At 39.9% G+C, this 19,535-nt stretch overlaps 1 protein-coding gene across 1 annotated transcript in view; it reads left to right on the top strand.

The window, feature by feature from the left end:
- The first annotated feature begins 1,007 nt into the window (after positions 1-1,007).
- LOC115623825 overlaps positions 1,008-19,535 on the top strand; it is a 91,866-nt gene continuing 73,338 nt past the window's right edge. Inside the window, exon 1 of the mRNA XM_030518373.1 lies at positions 1,008-1,473. The gene's annotated coding sequence lies outside the window, so the exon portion shown is untranslated. The remainder of the gene's footprint in view (positions 1,474-19,535) is intronic.

Here is a 19,535-nt window from a genome sequence, read left to right on the forward strand (position 1 = left end):
CATTCCTTAATGCACCCTGCTGGGTCCATAATCAAAATTAAAATCCAAACAATCACCCAAGCTCTCTGACAAGCGCGCATGTTCACAGCAGCTCAAAAGTTTGACAGCAATCAGATGTTTCCACCAGCTTCAGCTTTAGCCTCAGTCCGTAAACCGACAATTGTTGTAGCTGTTAACCTTGCTAGCCAAAGAACGAACAAAACAAAACAAAATCGCGGGGCCAGTGTTTACAGCGGATGCAGCATGTGTGCCAAGCGGCCAACGAGAACCTGGGCCAACAGCAAGCAGATTTGAGCAAACCTGTGTGCTACACGAGAGAATATGTTGAGAAAGCGGAAAATCACGAGTGCGCAGAAGCGCTGAATGGAAGCACATCGAGCGAGAGGAAAAGCTTTGCTGGCTGCCTTCTGTTCTGCGCCCAGGACGAGGCACCACTGCGACTGCGACTGCGACAGCCACAGCGGCACCGAGACGCGTTTGGTCGTTTGGCCAATGTCAGCAGTTTAAACAAGGACGCGTTACGTGTAGAACTCGCGCGAATCGTCGAGCGGATCGAGATCGTAGTGTTCAATGAAGGAAAAAATGATTGTGTGGCATGTCAGCGTATGTTATTGCAAGAGTGTGTGTACGTGCGTGTGACGTTTTGTTGGTGCGGGCCATGCAATTGAATTTAAAGTTCCCACACTTCAAATCAGAAATCAGCTGAGTTGCCAAGCCAAAGTGTTACGTATACGCAACGTGTTCGTAGGCGTGTGTGTCCTATAGTGTGTGTGTGTGGGTTCGCGCCTGAGCGATGTTTTTATTGATTGAGTGTAATCTGCGTGGCGCTCAAGGATATTAAAGATATTGTTCATAAGTATTACATACAAAAGGGCCAGTCAAACCTTAAATATATACGCATGAAAGTATAAATAACTTGTGTGTCCACAGCAGCTGCTGGCCGTAAAACGCTGGCCATGTAGCCGCCATAACAGAAATACGAAGTCGAGAGAAAACGTGCGATTTCTGCGTGCGCCGCTGCTCCGACTCCTGTCCTGTGTTCAAGGTTGCCTGACCGCCCCGTCGCCCATCTATCCAACTGCCCACGTCATCATTGCGTGTGTTTGTACCTTGCGCGTCGCTGGGTCCATCGGTCCGTCGGTCCGTCGGTGCGTTGGTTCGTCGGTCCCCCAGTTCGTTAGTCCGTCGGTGTGTGGGCCAGTTCAGTTTATTAAGTAAGGCACGCAAAGTGTAAAACAAGCCGTAAAAAGTTCATGCCAACAACAAAATAAGCAACGAATACGTGTCACGTTGCACGCTGACAAAATGTCAAGTACAAAAACAAACTAGTAAAAAGCAACAAACCGAAATAAAAAAGTGAAAAACAAAAACGAATTGCAACGCCAAAGTCAAACAAAGAATCACTTGCACAGATTAAATCAACACTCTTTTTGTTGTGTTAGTGTGGGTGTGGAATCAAACCTCGAAATTAAAGTAAGCACCTATTTACTTTTGTCTTTTTGTATATATGTACGTGTGTGTGTGTGTTAGTTTGCATGCAACCCAGTGCTCTGTAAACGTCACACATGCGATAAGTAAAGAAAATCTAAAGACAGAGGAAAGTGAAATAAAGCCAGGTCGGGCTGACTGTGCAAGAAAAATCGAAGCGGTAGCTGCGACTACGTGAGCCCGCCTTGGGCTCTATGTTTTTGCCACACTACAAGTTTATCTTTTAGTTTAGTTTCTGGCTGACACACATACACAAATAAGAATATACGTTCATTGAGCCGTATGCAGCAGCCCTGAGCCTTAAGCCGGCTGCATACACAAACGCCTCTTATGTACAACATTCAAGCCCAAACCCAAACCCACACTTATAGCCAAACATGCAGAAGATGTCATTGAGTCGCAGACAGGCCGTGTGGGTGCCGTGCATCTTTGTAGGACAACGAACTGCTGTGGTTATTTTTGAGCGGATTCACACACACACACACCAACAAAGTCAGCCAACTAAAAGCCTCAGCTGCATTTATATTAGTGAGCACGGCCTTACGTTGTTTGTGGCTTGATACAGTTGCATACATTTCGGACAGGACTGCAATAGGCTTATGAAAAGCTACAGCTCTACTTTGGGCCGCTGTGGATTCTGCCTAAGCCCTAATTCTAAAGTACAGCCCGTAAACACAGTAAATTTAGTTTGTTCTACGAATTCTAAGAATGACAAACATGTCGGTCAGCGGTGTCCCAATGAGACTCCAAGTGCCCTGTCCTGGGGACAGAGTATGCGAGCACACGAGTATGTTCATACGTGTATGTACTTGCGCCCACTGGCCACGTTGCGTATGAGTTATGTGCGGTAGTAAGCCCAAATATCGTCTGCGGCCGTTAGTTCGCCTGCTTCTTGTTTGTTTTACGCATTACCACAAATATTTGTCCATTGGACAACATATTTTTGGGCCAAGTTGTTGATTTTGGCATTCAGCTAGACGAAGCAGGAGCTGGGGGAATGGGAGGAGCAATTAAGCTGCCAAGGAGAATCAAAATCTGAACAGCTGATGTCAGCAAAACTTTAATATTGTTTGTATTGTTGCCGCTACAGGGCAGACAATGAGAGTGCAAAAACACAAGTACCTGCAAGTTGGTATATATTAACCAATGACAGTAAAAATTTATATTCCACTTCGCTTAATGGGCTAAAAATGTATTGTTGTGGCCCACAAAAATGTTCACAAACAGCATATAAAACGTGAATTTGCAGTCCCTACTGGGTATCAATAAAGAAAAATGTAATAAACAATATTAATTTGCTGCTTGTTTATTGCAAAATTAAATAACAAAGCACAAATAAATAAATAATAGCAGAAAATCAATAGTATCTGCTTCAGTTATTTCTTTTCAAAACATCTTTATTACCTCCGCAGTAATAACAAAGAATATTAATAATATGAATGCATTAAAAACACATAAAAATTGAATAAGAACATTTAAAATTTTAATTATTGGTAGACAAAGTTTAGTTTATGGCGATTGGGAATTGAGGAGAGTTTCGGCGAAATTTATAAGCTACGGAAGGAGATAATTAATAATTTTAAATAATAAAACGTACCTAAATTCATTTATATTTTCTAAATTCCTTCACTTTCTCGGGCTTATGGTTATGATTTTTTGGTTGATACGGAGTTGCGGCAAAGCAGCAGCAGCAACAACATCTGATGCCAGATCATGGTCAAAGATAACATTTCTTTAAAGATAACATAATATAGTAATATTATAGTACATACATATGGCGTAACCGAAAACAATGATTCAATGTGGGTAAACAGTTCCAAGAATCTTGAGGGCAATGAAAAAAGGGATTGTAGGTTCTTTGAAAAGAAACTTATCTTGCTTGGGAATATGAATACGAATAGCTTTCACGTGTACATTTTTCGAGATCTTCGCGGCATACAGATGGAGAGGCGGACTAACAGCCGGAAATTGATGCCTCTAGGTCTTGCAGAAAATGTTCAGTTTATTCAAAATCCTCATGAATACTATACAAATATAAGAAAAACTTTTTAGGTTAAGAAAGTTATGGACGACACAAAATTTAATTACGGATGTATTTATTAATAACTATCAATACATATTCATAGCAGACAAATTAGTTTTATATAGCACACGCAAAAAAAAACTTAACTCAAAAGTTCGAAACCCAAAAGGAAAATTTGGCACCCTTATAATAAAATGACTTTTTAGAAATTCTGCTTTCTTGAATAGTTAGTTTTTGCAAGGAAATATGCAACGAATGAGTTAAGAAGTCGGCTGTGCCGAATCTGCATATCCTTCATTGTGTGCCACAAGAAAAACCCTAATGTATACAATTTTGGGCACATCAATTCGTTTTGTTTTACCGATCAAGCTTCTCAATAAATGTGATTACATTTGGTGTTCTATGGTCTACAATTGAAAGTACATTAGTGATGTATTACGTTTTCAATGGGAAATTCGGTTCCAAAAATGATTTTCCTGTATTTTTGGAAATAGTATAATTTTATCAGATATATGATATAGAGATCGGTGTAGATTGAACATTGAAATTATGGAAATTATGAAAGCATTGGAACAGAGAGAGGGGCATTGGGATTTGTTCCCATTTGCCAATTGGGGATACGGTATAAGAAGACGCAATAGTCATAAAAGCCATATTCCGACAACAGCAAGTTTAAAGAATAATTGGCGCTCGTCTCATGGAAATAGACCATTTGGAAGTATGTACTACTTTCGGAGTACGTTCTCCAATAGATCTGAAGCGGTAAAATAAAAAATTATAGCACTAGTGATACAGATTCCTGTTCTGTTTCTCAAACTGCTGCCAAGTTTCCCAGCTCAACATAACTACACGTATTTACTTTTATTCATTGTTTATGACGTGCATGTTTTAATTTGCTGACAGGAAAAATCTGATTGCAGCCACAGCTATTCATGTAATTATAAATGTATATATGCAATTTGAAAGTGTGTTTTATGTTGTGTGTGTTGTATGTTTGAAGCTAATGTTATATGCACATTTCAATTTACTTGAAACTCTCGCTATTTATGTGCCATATTCTTTTTAGCTTGCCGTGCTTTCCTTTCCTGTGCTCTGCCCTGCTCTACTTCTGTTTTCACAGTTTCCATTTTTAGTTAGTTGGAGTGTTGCGAACATGCATTTTACTCCAATTAAATTTTCATGCCATATGAGCATTTTATGCAACGACAACAACAGCAATAAGCAAGAGAGAATGTTAAAGTCGAGCAAGTGCGACAGTGAAATACTCTGTATTCAAAACAAAATGACTTCAGAAGCAGCCAGACATACCAGACGGACATGACTGGATCGATTTGCCACACTGATCTAAAATATATACTATACAAGTATTTCACGAGGTCGGAGGTGCTTTCTTCTAACTTTTACATACATCTGCATAAACGCAATATACCCGTTTACTCTTTGGCTACAGGGAAAACAATTTCGGCCATATCAATTCGTTTTGTTTACCGATCACTTATGTACCTATAAAATCGAGCGCACCACTTCTGTGCGTTACAAAACGTAACATACCCTATGCAAGGGTATAACAACAACAGCATGTGAGAATAGGAATGTGACGGGCTCACAAACACACACAAATGTGTACGCGAGCATTGCAATACGCGCTCGACGCTATTTTCAATTTCCGTCGCATATACTACTGCACATACATACATACATACACAACATGCATACTCGTATGTACATATGTACTATACATACTCGTACATATGAAATGGCTAGGAATGCGATTTTTAACACAATTTCACAGACAAACAAACAGAGAGGAAGGAGAGTGTAAAAAAACGAGGTGCACAAACAGGCAGGCAGGCAGGCAGGCAGGCAGGCAGGCAGTCTGTCACTTAGTCCTTTAGTCAGTCAGTCAGTCAGTCAGTTAGTCAGTCAGAGTCGCAGAGGCAGGCACAGCACTTGGCATAGAAAATGTAAGCGTCAAACACACACACCAACACACAAACACACGTACTACAAGTTGGGCAAAAACAACAGGCAGACCGACCCAACGAGAGAGACCAACTGACTGACAGTTCAAGTCAAATGCCCTTTTATTGAGATTAGAGCATTTAGGTCACTTCCGAATTGTGTTTCTGTAACAGTGGGCGTGCAAGTGGGATAGCAGCTAAGGACAGCAATATAGTAGAGTCGGATCGAGCTTGCTGTTTAATATTAAAAAACCTTGTCATTTTGTCGTGATGGCGCCACACAAAAAATCAATAAGAGCAACAGCAGAGTTGAAGGCTAAGCGCAGCTTTGCCATATAACGGAAACAAAATAAACAAACTCTAAAAGGGACAAGTTTTTTACCCTCGATTTTACAGATAATAGTACACTAGTTCTCATTTATTTCAGTACATAATATATTTAGCAGCACTAGGACTTTAAGGCCATAATCTAAGGATCTGTGACTATCATTTGTTCTCATACCATCAGGTCTGATAACAACATTCTCAAAATGCAAATTATCTTCAATATGTATCTCCGCATTCAAAAGAAGTTTTTGTTTCTTACATTTTTAAAATAACAACACAATTAAGAAAAAAATTTGATTAGAACATAAATATAAAATGCAAATAATAAAAAAGAAGTGGAAAAGCTATGGCTCTGAAATACCCTGTATGTGCAAGATAATAATTATATAACTTTAAAAAATGATAGAAAACAGCCGAGCAAGCCCGACAGAGAAATACCCTAGCCAGACAAGCTTCGGACACTGAGTTATATGAGCTCCTAGAAAAAGCAAGAAGAAGGTGAGCGAACTCGAGGCTGCAGTTTGTGAGAATAGTACTGGGTGAACTTTTTTCGCTGATAACTTTTCTTAGAGTTGACCAATTTAAATGAAATTTAAAACAAAATTAGATAATTATATATATGTAGATTAGAAGTGCAAGTTTCCTTTATGTAGATTTCAAAATGTGAACGGTATTGACGAAATTCTGTAACGGAAAAAGGCGAAGAAAATTCGAAATTAAATTAACTCGTCATTTTTCGGACCTAGGAGAATCAGATACCAACTTTGGTTATTTAAAGTTTTATAGTTTTTGAGATCCTTGCGTTCATCCAGACAGACGGATGGACATGTCTAAAACATTTTCTCTCGTCATATTTATACTTTATACAGGGTATAAAAACAAGATAGAATGCTACAGTCGAGTAAGCCTGATAGTGAAATACCCTGTACCCAAACAAAGTTCTGCCACACAGAAGCAAAATGAAGAAGAAGGGCGAACTAGAAGTTGAAGTTTGTGAAATTGTTTCGCTAATAACTTTTCTTAGAATTGAACCATGTAGTTGAAATCTGAAACATAGTGGATAATTATTTATTGATTATGTGTCCAAGGTTTGGTTTATGTAGCTTTTGGAATGTAGTATTGGCGGTATTGACAAAATTCTGTAGCGGGGGAAGGGGAGAAAATTGAAAAAAGTTGAATAAACTCGTTAGATTAGGGACTAGGAGCGTCCACATACCAAGTATGATGTCTATATCGTTCTATATTAGTTTTGCTATGCTGATTAAGAATATATACACTTTATAGGGTCGGAGATGTCTTCTTATACTTTACACAAACCTAATACATATACCTCTTGTGTTTTTTGTTAAGCCCTTGCTAGATCATGGATTTCTAAGAAATAAATTCGGGAAACTTAGACTAGCCACTAGGAAAATATTAATCGCAAAGTTTTTCACCCATTTGGAACCTTATCTTAACTCTAAACACGAATTTCGAAGGTATCGTGCGCATTTCCTTATAAGTATAAGTAATAATAGTTTAAATATAGTACAAACATATGTCTATAGTATAGTATAGAGCCTGCTGTTGTGATGATACGGTTTGGTGTGCAACTCACTGGGTGGCGTGTATTTGTTTAATATATCGTATTTAACATATGTGAGCTTTTGGCTTTTGCCTTTTGCCTTGCGTGTTGAAAATGTGTAACGAAAAGGAAAACCCGCTAAAAACAAATTATATGTTCGTCCAAGGCCGCAGCGTTTTGGCCGTGTTGGTCATTTTTTGTTGTTTTATTGCGGGTTAGTTGGGTTAGACAAACGCCAGTCCAGCAGGCTGAAAGGCCGTCCAGCAAGTGACCCACATGAGTGGTGCGGACGGGTCGTTTGCAATTATATTGTAAACGCATACATTCTCGTACTGCTTACATGCACCATGAGGGACCACTCGACGCCCGCACCCGCACCCTCACCCGCCTGCACCTGCACCCTAGACTACAACACTAATGAAAAATGGCGCGAACTCGTCTTCTATATGTTTTCATTTTATGCTCGTAATGAAATTTTTGTGTGCGCATGGAAAAACTGGCACAGGGTCGCACGCTAATTAGTGCGCTATTCTCATCATACTTTGAGAGAGTTGCTGAAAAAGTTATGCAGCTGCTTTTTGGTTGGAATGTATTTATGTGTATGTCCATACACGATACATGGTATACTCGTATGGCCTATGTGTAAGTGTCTATGTGCTGCTGGAGTAGATGAATCTCCTTTGTCAGCAAATGGCAGCAAACAAATGGGAGACGTCTTTGCCTCCTCCTGACTGCTTGCTTGTTTGGCAGTTTCGCCATTGCCAGCATCGTAGCCATCCTCATCTTCATCTCCATGGCAGGCGTTCTTGTCGTTGAGCTCGGAAGCGGAAGAGGATGCATGAAATTTGCATGCACAAATGACAGGCGGTTTGGCGAGGCCTGACTAGGCGAAGAAAAGCCAAAGAGCTGGCTCTGCCCGTCTGCCAACCCCCTCTTTGGCATGATGATGAAGTCTTCAAAAGTAGTCGCCAATTATGCAGAAACTTGACTTGGCCTATGCCAGAGCATTGTCTGGTCTTGCTCGTTTTGCGAGCCCGGAATGAGGTGGAGAGAGTCAGCCGTCTTTCGGCTAAGCTGCATTTGCAGTTCAATAGTTTGGTATGCCCGATTGCCCTTCCACAGCCATTCATATCTACAAATACATATATATGTATGTATGTATATGTGTGCATATACTTACGTACATATATGTATGTACGAATTCGAATTCGTTCTTGTCGATTGGCCGCCATACGTACAAATTCCTATCTTCTTTTTTACAATAGTATGCTTTTTTCGAAAATGAAATTGAACTGTGCCATAAGAGGCCCAAGAGGGCTGTTCTTCTTGCTCTTATTGCATACGCGCACCAGTCAACAATAACAACAAGAATGACAACAACAAAAGCCGCATTGGCAACTGGAGCAACTGAAGCCACGTTACGTGTCCGTTGCGCTCTGTTTGGGTTGTGGTGTCCTCAGTGGTACTTTAGCTGGCGATGCCAACTCCACACCCCAGGCATCTTCATTTCTCAGTCCCTCTGTGCTGGCTCGCGTGCCATTTCGTTTCTTACTTGTTTTTCGCTTTTTGGTACTCCGCTCGTTCCTCTTTGTTGTTGCAAACTTTATAAGTTACATTTGTACACACGTCGTCGTCGTCGTCGTCCTTTTCGACGTCGTCGTTGTCTTCGTCGTCGTCTGTGGTCTGTGCCCGGCTTAGTCGCATCCCTCCACATCAATTTGATAAACTTGGCGCCAGTCTTTAATATGTTTTCAGTTTTTCAGTGTCTTCTCATATATACTCGTGCATGAGTATATATATATATTGTATATACGTATGTATATTGTTCAAACGATTCCCTCTTTCTTGGCTTTTTAGTTTACACGCCATTTAGTTTCACTTTGCATATGCAAGGGAATTTTCTCTTATCCACATAAATGCCGAGTATTGCTTTGGTCAACACACAGCAATGTGGGCAAGCAAGAAAGTAAAAATGAAAGCCAAATTGTGGAGCCATCTTCTGCCAACTTGCGCATTTTATTGTACATCAATATTCATATTCCATTTGCCTAACAAGCAAACCCAGCAAAGTTCCAGCTGCCAAAGTTGAATTGAGTAAATTATGAGCATTCCGAATTCCTTCTTTGATCGATTTGTGCATTTGGCTGTTCTTGGTGTCACTGAAGCTCACATTGCATTCAGCTTATAGTTAATTTGAAGTTTGTCCTTCAGATTGATATGACAAACATAATATTGAACAGAGGGTTAGGAATTGTGTTGAAATTTCTTTCCACATACAAGGTGCTTCGCAAAGTAAACAGAACATTTTAACTTTAAGGACACGGAGTTGATATTTTAGCAAAATGAGTTTATTTTAATCAAAACAAAAAAATAATATAATTTTCCGATCAAGATGATGGTACAAGCCTTTTTAATTGCTTCAACGTCCTTAGAACGCTTTCCTCTTCTGGGCGAATGCCATTTCCCACAAATATATTAGTAACACGAGGCCAAATAGCAGGCGAATATGCAAAGGGGTTTATGCTTAAAATGCGATTATTAGTGAAAAATCTAGCAAGGAATCAACTTTAGGTAATCCGTCAACGTACACACACGTTGACACGTTGAAAGAAAGAACACACCTTTCCCTAATAAAATGTTCGGCTAGAATGCGATGGATCGTTGATTTGTGGTTAGGCACATTAGCTTATCCGTAGATTTTGACTGATTATAAATAAAATCACATACTTTTTCGACTTCATATTCGGTCAATATGAACATTCCTGAACAGCGTTTTCTACTTCTTGACAATGTCAGTAGACAAACAAATATTTCCATTACTTTTTACATAAATTTGAACTTTTCAGATAAAGTTTTCTTTCTTCTTCTTTGGTGGCCATTGAAACCGGTTATCGGTCTTACTATTATTACTATGCCCAGTAACACCGGTTAGCGGGAGCTATCCTCAGTTTCTAAGTAAGTTCCAATTACGGGTATGTCAACGTCATCGGCATACACTACCAGCATGACACTCCAATAAAAAATAGTGCCTGACTTCGTTCTTTTCTACCAGAACAGAGCAGATGCCTTTCCAAACTGTTAAGTTAAAGGAAGTTAAAATATAATATATGTCCGAAAGTTCGTTATTATGTGTCCGTATGTTAAGTTTTATCATTTTATATTTATAGTATCATTATATATTTATTGTAAAAAAAGTTATAGCCATAACTTTATTGTTTTATTTATTCAAATTTTGCTGATAGTATTTTTAAACTTTGTACAATCATTCAACACATATGTATGTAAGTACAGGGTATTATAAAGTCGGTTCTCTCGAATATAGCTTATTCTTTTATTTATTATTTATTTATTTATTATTGCTTTTGTGTGCAATACGAATAATTTACCATTCGCAACTTACAAATGATTCAACAGTACTTATCAGATATGACTGCAATATTCTCAATTTCAATTTAAGCACAAATGCACTTTTAATCACATGATCATTGATCGAACTTGGCCCGTCAAAAGAAAGCCTCGGCTTATAGATAAGGTTGTAGGAGAAGTAGTGATTGAATAGACAGTCAGATAGACGGACATCACTATTCATTTCGTAGTGCATATATACAAGTATAGGAGGATCTATACAAGGCTACAAACTTAGGCTCCATAAATAATATTGAACTATAAAAATGTGAAACCTTACTCCCCCATATGAAGTGATAAATAAACCAAAAATTCTCTCATCCAACTTCTGTCTCTGAGTAGGAAGAAAAAATGTGGAAGCAAATCCTTTTGTCACTTAGTAGATCGTGGCAGACAGCGTTAAGTGGCTAGCAGTAAGTGCCAAACATTTTTGAAAAGTTTCGCTTTGTGTGCTAACAAGCGGTTGAAGTGGGCGGCTGCCAATCAAAGTGTAGTCCCGGTTAATAAACAACACGATCTGCCTGGTGGTTTCAATTTATAATATGAGTCCAAAGTTGATTGCTCAACTTTGTGTGCGGCGTGCCGGAAAGTAGGCCACACTAAAAGAAGCAATTGGGCTTAGTGCGCCTAAAACTTTTCATTTATTTTCTCCTTGATTTTTGTATTTGGTTGTTTGTTTGTTATTTTCTTTCACAAAATGGCCAGAGTCTGTCTGAGAATGAAAGATTGGGTGCCAGCGCAGTGCTTGAGCTAAGTTGTCTATTGATTTCGGCAAAGAGAAGACTGCAAAATGCGCAACGATGAACAAACAAAATTACGTATACGTATATTAAAATTCAATTTACGTCAAGAGAAGAATTGCAAAGTTTAATGTGGGTGTATGTGGGCTTTAATTAAGCCCAGGCCAGGTGCTGACGAGGGTCACTGATTACACGATGTGCCACGGCATTTGCCACGTGCCAGCGACGCAGCTCTGTCTGCTGCCAGAATCAAACATCAACAATCTAATTTCTCTGGGAAAATAGAGCCACCCAACTAATATTAACATAGTCACAAAATGCGGGAATATTTCTAAATTATTGACATGTCTGGCATTGAAGCGGGGACGGCAAAAAGAAAATTGTTGGGAAAACTTGGCTTAATGCCGTCGGAGTTTTTGACTAATTAAGCTATCCATTGACGGCATTTGACAATGTCAACGTAATTTGGCATTTTATGTACAGCTAACACGCAGAGGCCAACAACACCGACACAATAGCAGGAATGGCACGTAGACAACGTCAAGGATAATGACAATTGGAATTGGAATGGCCGAGACGACAATGGCGGTGGTGAAATGGCACCAACAATTCAAATAAACTGAAGTGCTTGGATTAAACTGAAAAGCTTTAAATCAAAACAGTATAATATTTCAATGCGCAGGCCCTTCAAAGTCGCTGCTGTTATTGTATATATTTGCTTATTTAAAATCTGTTAAAGGGTCATAGCAACTAAACACGTTTCATTTTACGATTGTCCTACTATCAGTCATTTGATACAGGACCATATGTTGCATTTATATTCCCGTGTTACTTTCCAACTTGTTAATGCTCTTCACCTGAAGAATGAAAAAAATTCTGAGTGTATGTACGTTATGTTGATATGTATATGCAGCTGTACCTGCAGACTGTACCTCTGACTGTGGGGAATAATCTTCAACACGATGTTGCATCTACACACCCCGCAAAAATAGCCAATAATTGGGTTCAAGAGAATGGTATTGATGTCCTAGATAGGGCATCATCAAGCCCAGGTCTAAGCTCAATAGAAAACTTGTGGGTAATTATTAACCAAGCTGAAGCTAACGTTCTCTGTCTGGATTAAAATCAAAATTGCAGAAAATGTTGGACTTTATAACTATTGAAGAATGTCTAAATTTAGTTAATACTATTAAAACGAGAATTAAAGCTGTTTTTGAAAATAAAAAAGATAATACTCAGGTTTAATTAATAAATATTTTTGCCGTACCAATTAATAATGGTCAAAAATTTTTCGTGTTTTATGAAAGTTGACTTATTTAAATTGATTTTTTGCATTATTGTCATGTGAAACGTGTGCATGTTTTGGATAAAAATTAAAGGTATAAATATGTTTGGGCAATAATCATCTAATAAGAAATATAAGTCATTAAAAGTTGCACTATCGAAAAAAAGTAACCCTACAAATTAATAGTGGTTAGGGCTCGTAGTATGATCAGCAGGGCAAGACTGACAGAATGAATGTAGACATGTCCGATCGGTTCGCAAAACCTCATAAAAAATAAAATATTCTGTGTGTTTGGGCTGTCCGTCCCTGAATTAATAATTTTCGTTTAACGCTGCTATCAATAGATAATTCATAAGTAGTTGAATTTAATTGAAATGCTTTTCAGCTGCCTCTAAACCAATTTGTTGTTTTGAAATAATTACCATGATTTAAAATCACACTTGTAGTAATTCCATCGGGCATGCTTTCAACTTTTTAATAATTGTTGGGTAAGATTTAGATGAGGGAGATATCTTTATACCCTGTACCAAAGCGTAAAAGAATATTCTATTTTAGTATGAATATATATACCACACATAAGACTATAAGACTATAAGACTATAAGAGCTAGAGACATACAATTTTTCACATAGATGCTTTTTATGTACACGCAGTGAGAGTATTTTTTCGGATGCTTTAATTTAAGATTCATTGCAGCAGCTGACCGTTTTATTTGTACAGATTAAGCTCTGGTTGTCCATAAATCTGAAAGTTTTCAAACCTATTCTGCAATCCGCCAAAAAACATTATTTCGCTGGCCTGCTTCCCCCAGATAGAATCCAAGCCCTCAGTCATTACCTTTTTAATTAAAGTTGCAAAGCGCATCGCATGTATGCCAGCTCCTTTGTACACACAAAACACAAACACAAAAACAGACACACACACACACACACATACCCTTTTAACAACATGCAATTAAACCGTAACGCATACATTTTAATTTTATTTTTATTTTAATATTTATGTGTATTTTGCTATGTGCCCCACGAGACTGCACGAGCACGTGTGGACACATACACACAAGTATACACGTAGACCTGCATTTGCATCTGCACATAGAATAGTACATACGAGTATGTATGTATGTGTGCGTGTGTGTGTGTGTACAGTGTGAATGTGTGGTTTTGGGATACTCGTAAAAACGGAGCCGCAGTTGCCAATTACTTAAAACTAACGAAAATTCCCCAAACGCGCCAACAATTTACGTTCATAAATATAAATATCACACCTTAGTAGCAGCGCTAGCCCAATCGTCGTCATCATAGACAAAGGCCCCACACACACAGACACATACACACATTCGTACCAGACAATAGACTGCAACTAGCTTAGTATTACTTAAATGCCAGGCAGGCAGTCGGCCGTGCGATAACTCTAGCCGCCACGCTCTAACTGGGTAGTGTGTGGGGTACTCAAGTAATCAAAAATGCAAATCGAGCCCATGAATTTCGAATTAGTTTTTAGCAGGGACACAGTTACGCACACCTACTATACTCGTACATACATACATATATACTCGTACGCGTACTATGTGAACAGAATGGGGGAAACAAGAGCCAAGGGGCAGCAACACGGCGGAAAAAGGGAAAGCAGGACCGGATTGAGTCGGCGCGGATTTAAAGCTAACGAACACACGCAGGAACACACCTCAGTCAGCCGCACGTATGAACTATCTACATGCGACATCCCCTGTCCCTGCCACAATCCCCCTTCCACAAGCACACATACATACTTACAAGTACACACATACATACGTGTACACAAATGTTGTATCAGTTGCTGCAGCAGTTGTGAAGGCCTCGGAGCTCTTGCCTCAAAAATAGTTCGCAACACCGCGACCACGTTTTGACAGGCGCGGGCGAGTCATGCGGATGGGAATGACGTCGATGGGTGGACGGGTGGACGGGGGGAGGGGGCCAGCAATGACAATGGGCCAGCGGTGCGGGCGTTTTGATTTGCGGCGTCTGAGTTAAAATTGTTGGTTTTTGAACGTGACGCGCATTTTGCCGCTCGCACTGCTTTTCAGGTATGCCTATCAAATGTAAAGTGCCTGCAATTTATATCCTGCCCGACCAACAAAACAAAAAAAGGCAAAAATAAAAATATTTACATATATATGTAAAATAAATAAAAGCAAAACAAGGGAAGGGAGAGGGCGCACAAAATCAATGTAAATATTTTGAATGCAGCACGCTTTGGCTTTCAGTTGCTGCCCCTTTTACTTAACTCTTCCTCTCTCCCTCCCTCCATCTTCCCCGTTCGCCGTATTTTTGGGATTCGTTTTTTAGTTTCGCCGTTGCATTGAAATAGTTTACAAGTAAAAGGCTTGCTTGCCATTGCTGTCATTCCCAGCCCCATGCTAATGCCCATGCCCATGCCCATGCCCATTTCTATTCCCATGGTAACTGGAGACTGTAGACTGGCAAGTGGCGCCTTTGCCAAGTTAAACTGCAGCCGGCTTTTGCGCCCACTCCGCTCCTTTCCCACTGGCATTTTCAATTTTACTTTATATGCAAATTTGGGCATTGCATTCGGTTGCTGTGGCGGCAACTGCAGCTGCAATTGATAGCATTGGATCCGATCTGCTTTAAGCTGTCCCGAATCTGGCTGGGGGTCGCATTTGAATTTCTATAAATTTTACATTCGGTATTAGTTTGCAATGTTACTTAGAACTGGGGGAGCAGTTCGCAATTGCACAACTTTCACAAATGGAGTATATAATTTTAAATGCAGAATGCTCAGCCTGATCCACAATATTATCATAGTTTGCTCTCTTCTTTGCTTGACTTTGAAACTTTTACAATTCCCGTAAGAATTATGACTCATTTGTTATGTCTCGACTAACACGAACTCTTTTAATTTGAACTCAGTCTAATACGATTATTAATTCTTACGAAATATTAAAATAAAAGAATTTCACTGTAAAGCTATTTTGTTGCCTCAGGCTGTGCAAAAATAGATCCTATCGGAATGACAAAAAAATTTCTTTAATCTAATACAATATTACTTCTGCAGACAATGGATCGGGGTGTAGATTTTTTTTAAGACCTACATGTGCACTATATTAGGCGCTTTATACGCTTGATTTTTGATACAACTGAACTGACTCCATCGATGTAATCAGTGCTATAATTTGCTATTCTGTCTTTGGAAGAGCCTAAGAAGTCAACGGATGTTCGATGATGTTCGATGGCAATTGTCTATCGATGATGAGCAAAATACGCTTATGGAATAATTACATGACATTGCTGTGAATAAAGCAGAAATTCAAAATAAGGTGGGAGCAGCTCGAAAGAAACCTCTAAGCCTCTAAAAAAGTTAACCATAGAAAAACATTAAGAATGGTTCGCATATGCTTGTAGCTTGGAAGCCTTTCGGAAGATCAGTAGAGTTTAATACAGAGTTGGAAAGAATATTTTTACCTTATAAGGCACAGAAGCTTTGAAACAAACGCAAAGCCTAATCATACTTCCTTTTATCTTTTATTGCAATTTTTTCAACTCCATTTCTTTTTTGTTAGGTTTAATAAGGCCCCTGACTACTCCCCCCCACCGAGTCGGATTCGTTACTAAATATTTTTGTATTTTTTTAGTCTTTTTTATTTCTCTAGTTTTATAAGTTTTACATCGACAGCTTTCGAGGGAATAAATAAACAAACAAAAAACACCGTTTTGTTTAACACGAGGTTTTCTAGGAACGCAAATCCGATGTTAAGCGAGGGCTAATTCAGAGAAATTTGACTCCAGTAATACACGATGAGCAGAAGTCTAAACACAATCAAGACTATCATTTAAAGAAGTACAGTTATTTCTTTATCAGTTTAAATAAGTCTTCAATATGCATAGTAGGAATATACGAAAGTGGCAGAAACAATGTTTCGATTTTTAGTCAAGTGTTTTTTTACAGTTAATCATATAAATGAATTGCGAAGATATTCTTAATTTTGGTTCTGAGAGCATCCGCAGCCACTCTCGAAAAGCTTCGATTGGTGTGGGATTGCACTTCTCGTTACCCAAAAAGTAACTTTTGCCTTATCAGACGCAACAAATCTGAGTGCCCCCAATTAAAATGATGCTTCGATTGTAACAGATTACAAACCAAAACTTGTCTGCCCCGAAAAGCAGCCGTTGCATACTTTTTATGTGCACTCAAGCACGTACGAGTACCACACGCAGCCCAAGCCAGTCAAAGCCGCCACAGCCAAACCAAAGCCAAAGCCAACGCCAACGCCACCTACGCCAGCGTCAATGCCATTAATCTAAAGCAGGCTCCATTGCTCTCCCGCCCCCCTTCCTCCAGCACCTGCCATGGCTGCCTGTCAGCCCGCTATCCGCCAACTGCACACTAATGGCAGGCTCACTCGCACGCAGGCACTTTCTGTTGACAAAGTAGAAAAGCCGCCCGAAAACGTTTCCGCAGGGAAAGTGTCAAAGTGCTAAAGTATGTTCAAAGATTCATAAGATTGTGCCAGACAGACAGCCAAACAGTCGCTCAGTCCTTGAGCCATAGAATATCGCTGTAACACTGTCTGCCTGTCGGGCACAATGTGCATTTTTTGTTTCATAAAATTTCCGATAAAGGTAGGATAGTGCATAAATGCTGTCGCTGGGAAGCCTAACACCTAACACCCGCCAGCAGATCGCGGTGAGGTTCAGGCAGAACTTGTCAAACGTCACGGCACCATGGGTGCTTCAATGTGTGCTGCTTTCCTGTACACATCACAGCTCTTAGTAAAGGCCCACGTGTGCTTGTGCGCCTGGCTTAAGAAAAGTTGCAGTCTGGCTTATTATCAGTGGGGTTTTTTATTTTGAACAAGAGACAAAGCAGCAAGTCTTGGTGTCTTGAAGACTTTCCGGTCTATGCCTGGAGGTCATAGCAGCATCTGCAGACATTCAGTCATTGGCTGAATTCACCCTTCGAGGTTGCTTCAAGGGTTCGATGCACCCCAGAAGGAAGCAGCCATTAAAGCTGGTATTTCCGTGTAATTCTTCGCCTGAAATGAAAGCCAAAAAAATGCAATTTACACTTTTTACACAGCAGTCTTAATTCCTATGCAAGCCTCGCATTTTCGCGCGAAATATTTAAATTGAAAATGTTCATATAAAATGTGCTTGGCTGGTGCTCGGAGTGTGGTTTCTCGCACTTGTGCCCCAACAGCTTGGTGTCCTGGCATTAAATCAGTTACATTGTTGTCATAACCAGCGACAATAGTTTGCTTTACGAGCACACAAGAGCGTTTGGCATTTGGACGTTTTATGCACCACGAAGTCCCAACATCTTTAAACCGGGTCAGGGATAAGAAGGAGGGTTTATTGCTGCGTTAAAGTGAACTTTTTTAATGCACCAACTAGATTTCCTAGCTGCACCCTTTATGATGTCAGCTTTACAATAGACAATACTGCATATGAGTTTCGCTATTTCACTCTGTTGTTGTCGCATTATGCGACAGCAGAGTATAATAACTCGCAACATGAGCTTCGCTCAGTGCTGGATCTGCTTTTAGATATCGTATTACGTCTAATAAATTTAATTATCTAATGGAGAGGGTATATAAAAGATAGCACATTAAGCCCGATACTCTTCAGCTGTTATGTCTCTTTATATCTCTTTGTATACTCTGTGCTTAAGAGTTGCAAACATTATATTTCTCAACGCGAACAATTTAACAGGCATAAGAAATATTTTCGACTCCCCAACGTATATATAGTACAAGTTTTTTTAATCAGCATTAGCAGACGAGTCAATTAGACCTCGGAGAATAAAAGATCTGGAAACAACTAATATTGCACACATATGTGCGTATGCAACTGGAATTTTAATGGATTCCTTAATGCTTGCTCTGACCACTTAAATAAAACTCTCAAGCAGGAACTATGGATTTATTAACTTCCTGCAAATTGTTGCAAATCATTTTTGTTACGTATTTCCCAATCCCTTTTGAAGTATCGCAGACTTATGTGTTCGTTCGAAGCTGCAAATCTAAGCCCCAATTACAATTAAATGTTACTCAAACGCCATGCAACAACCACAATACATCAGTTGCTTCGTCCAACTCTAAGCGTGATTAAGTGTTGGCAGCCGCGGCAGTTTCAAATCAAATTGAAAGGACCAGAGACGGAACGGCAGAGAAGACAGACTCATTAGACCGAAGCGTGATGCGTGACACCAACTTTAAATTGTGCAAAGCCCGTCAGCCAACATCTACCATTCTGCTCCCATTCTCGGTTGCATCGTAATCTTGGCCATTACTCAAAAAGTAGCGGGCACAACAACGCGCACGTAGCATGGAGGGCCAAAAAGGAAAAATAAACTCAGCTATGCAAACTGCGAGGGCGTAAACGCAATGGAGGCAGAGCAGAACCCATGGGGCGACCACCATCCACCATCCACATACCAACTAAGGGCTCCTGCTCGTGACATTTGTAGTCTATTTGTGTTTGCTGTGGCACGCGTTGCCGCTGCCGCTGCCGCTTCTGCTTCTTCTGCTGCCCGGCAGCGGCGACAGACATGAGCGTGCAAGGATGAGACTGCGACTCTGCCCTTGTCCTACTGTCAGTGCCACAGTCACAGTCACAGCCGCAATGGCAGCGGCAGCACTGTGTGACGATTAGGCCATTGCCTTTGAAATCACAAACAAACGCTCCTACTCGCACCGACCAGCGCCGACTTTGACTTCGACCCCTACCACCCCCTACCCCACCCC

Source organism: Scaptodrosophila lebanonensis, unplaced genomic scaffold, assembly GCF_003285725.1.
Source record: "Scaptodrosophila lebanonensis strain 11010-0011.00,11010-0021.00 unplaced genomic scaffold, SlebRS2 tig00000001-arrow-pilon, whole genome shotgun sequence".
Classification (NCBI taxonomy): domain Eukaryota; kingdom Metazoa; phylum Arthropoda; class Insecta; order Diptera; family Drosophilidae; genus Scaptodrosophila; species Scaptodrosophila lebanonensis.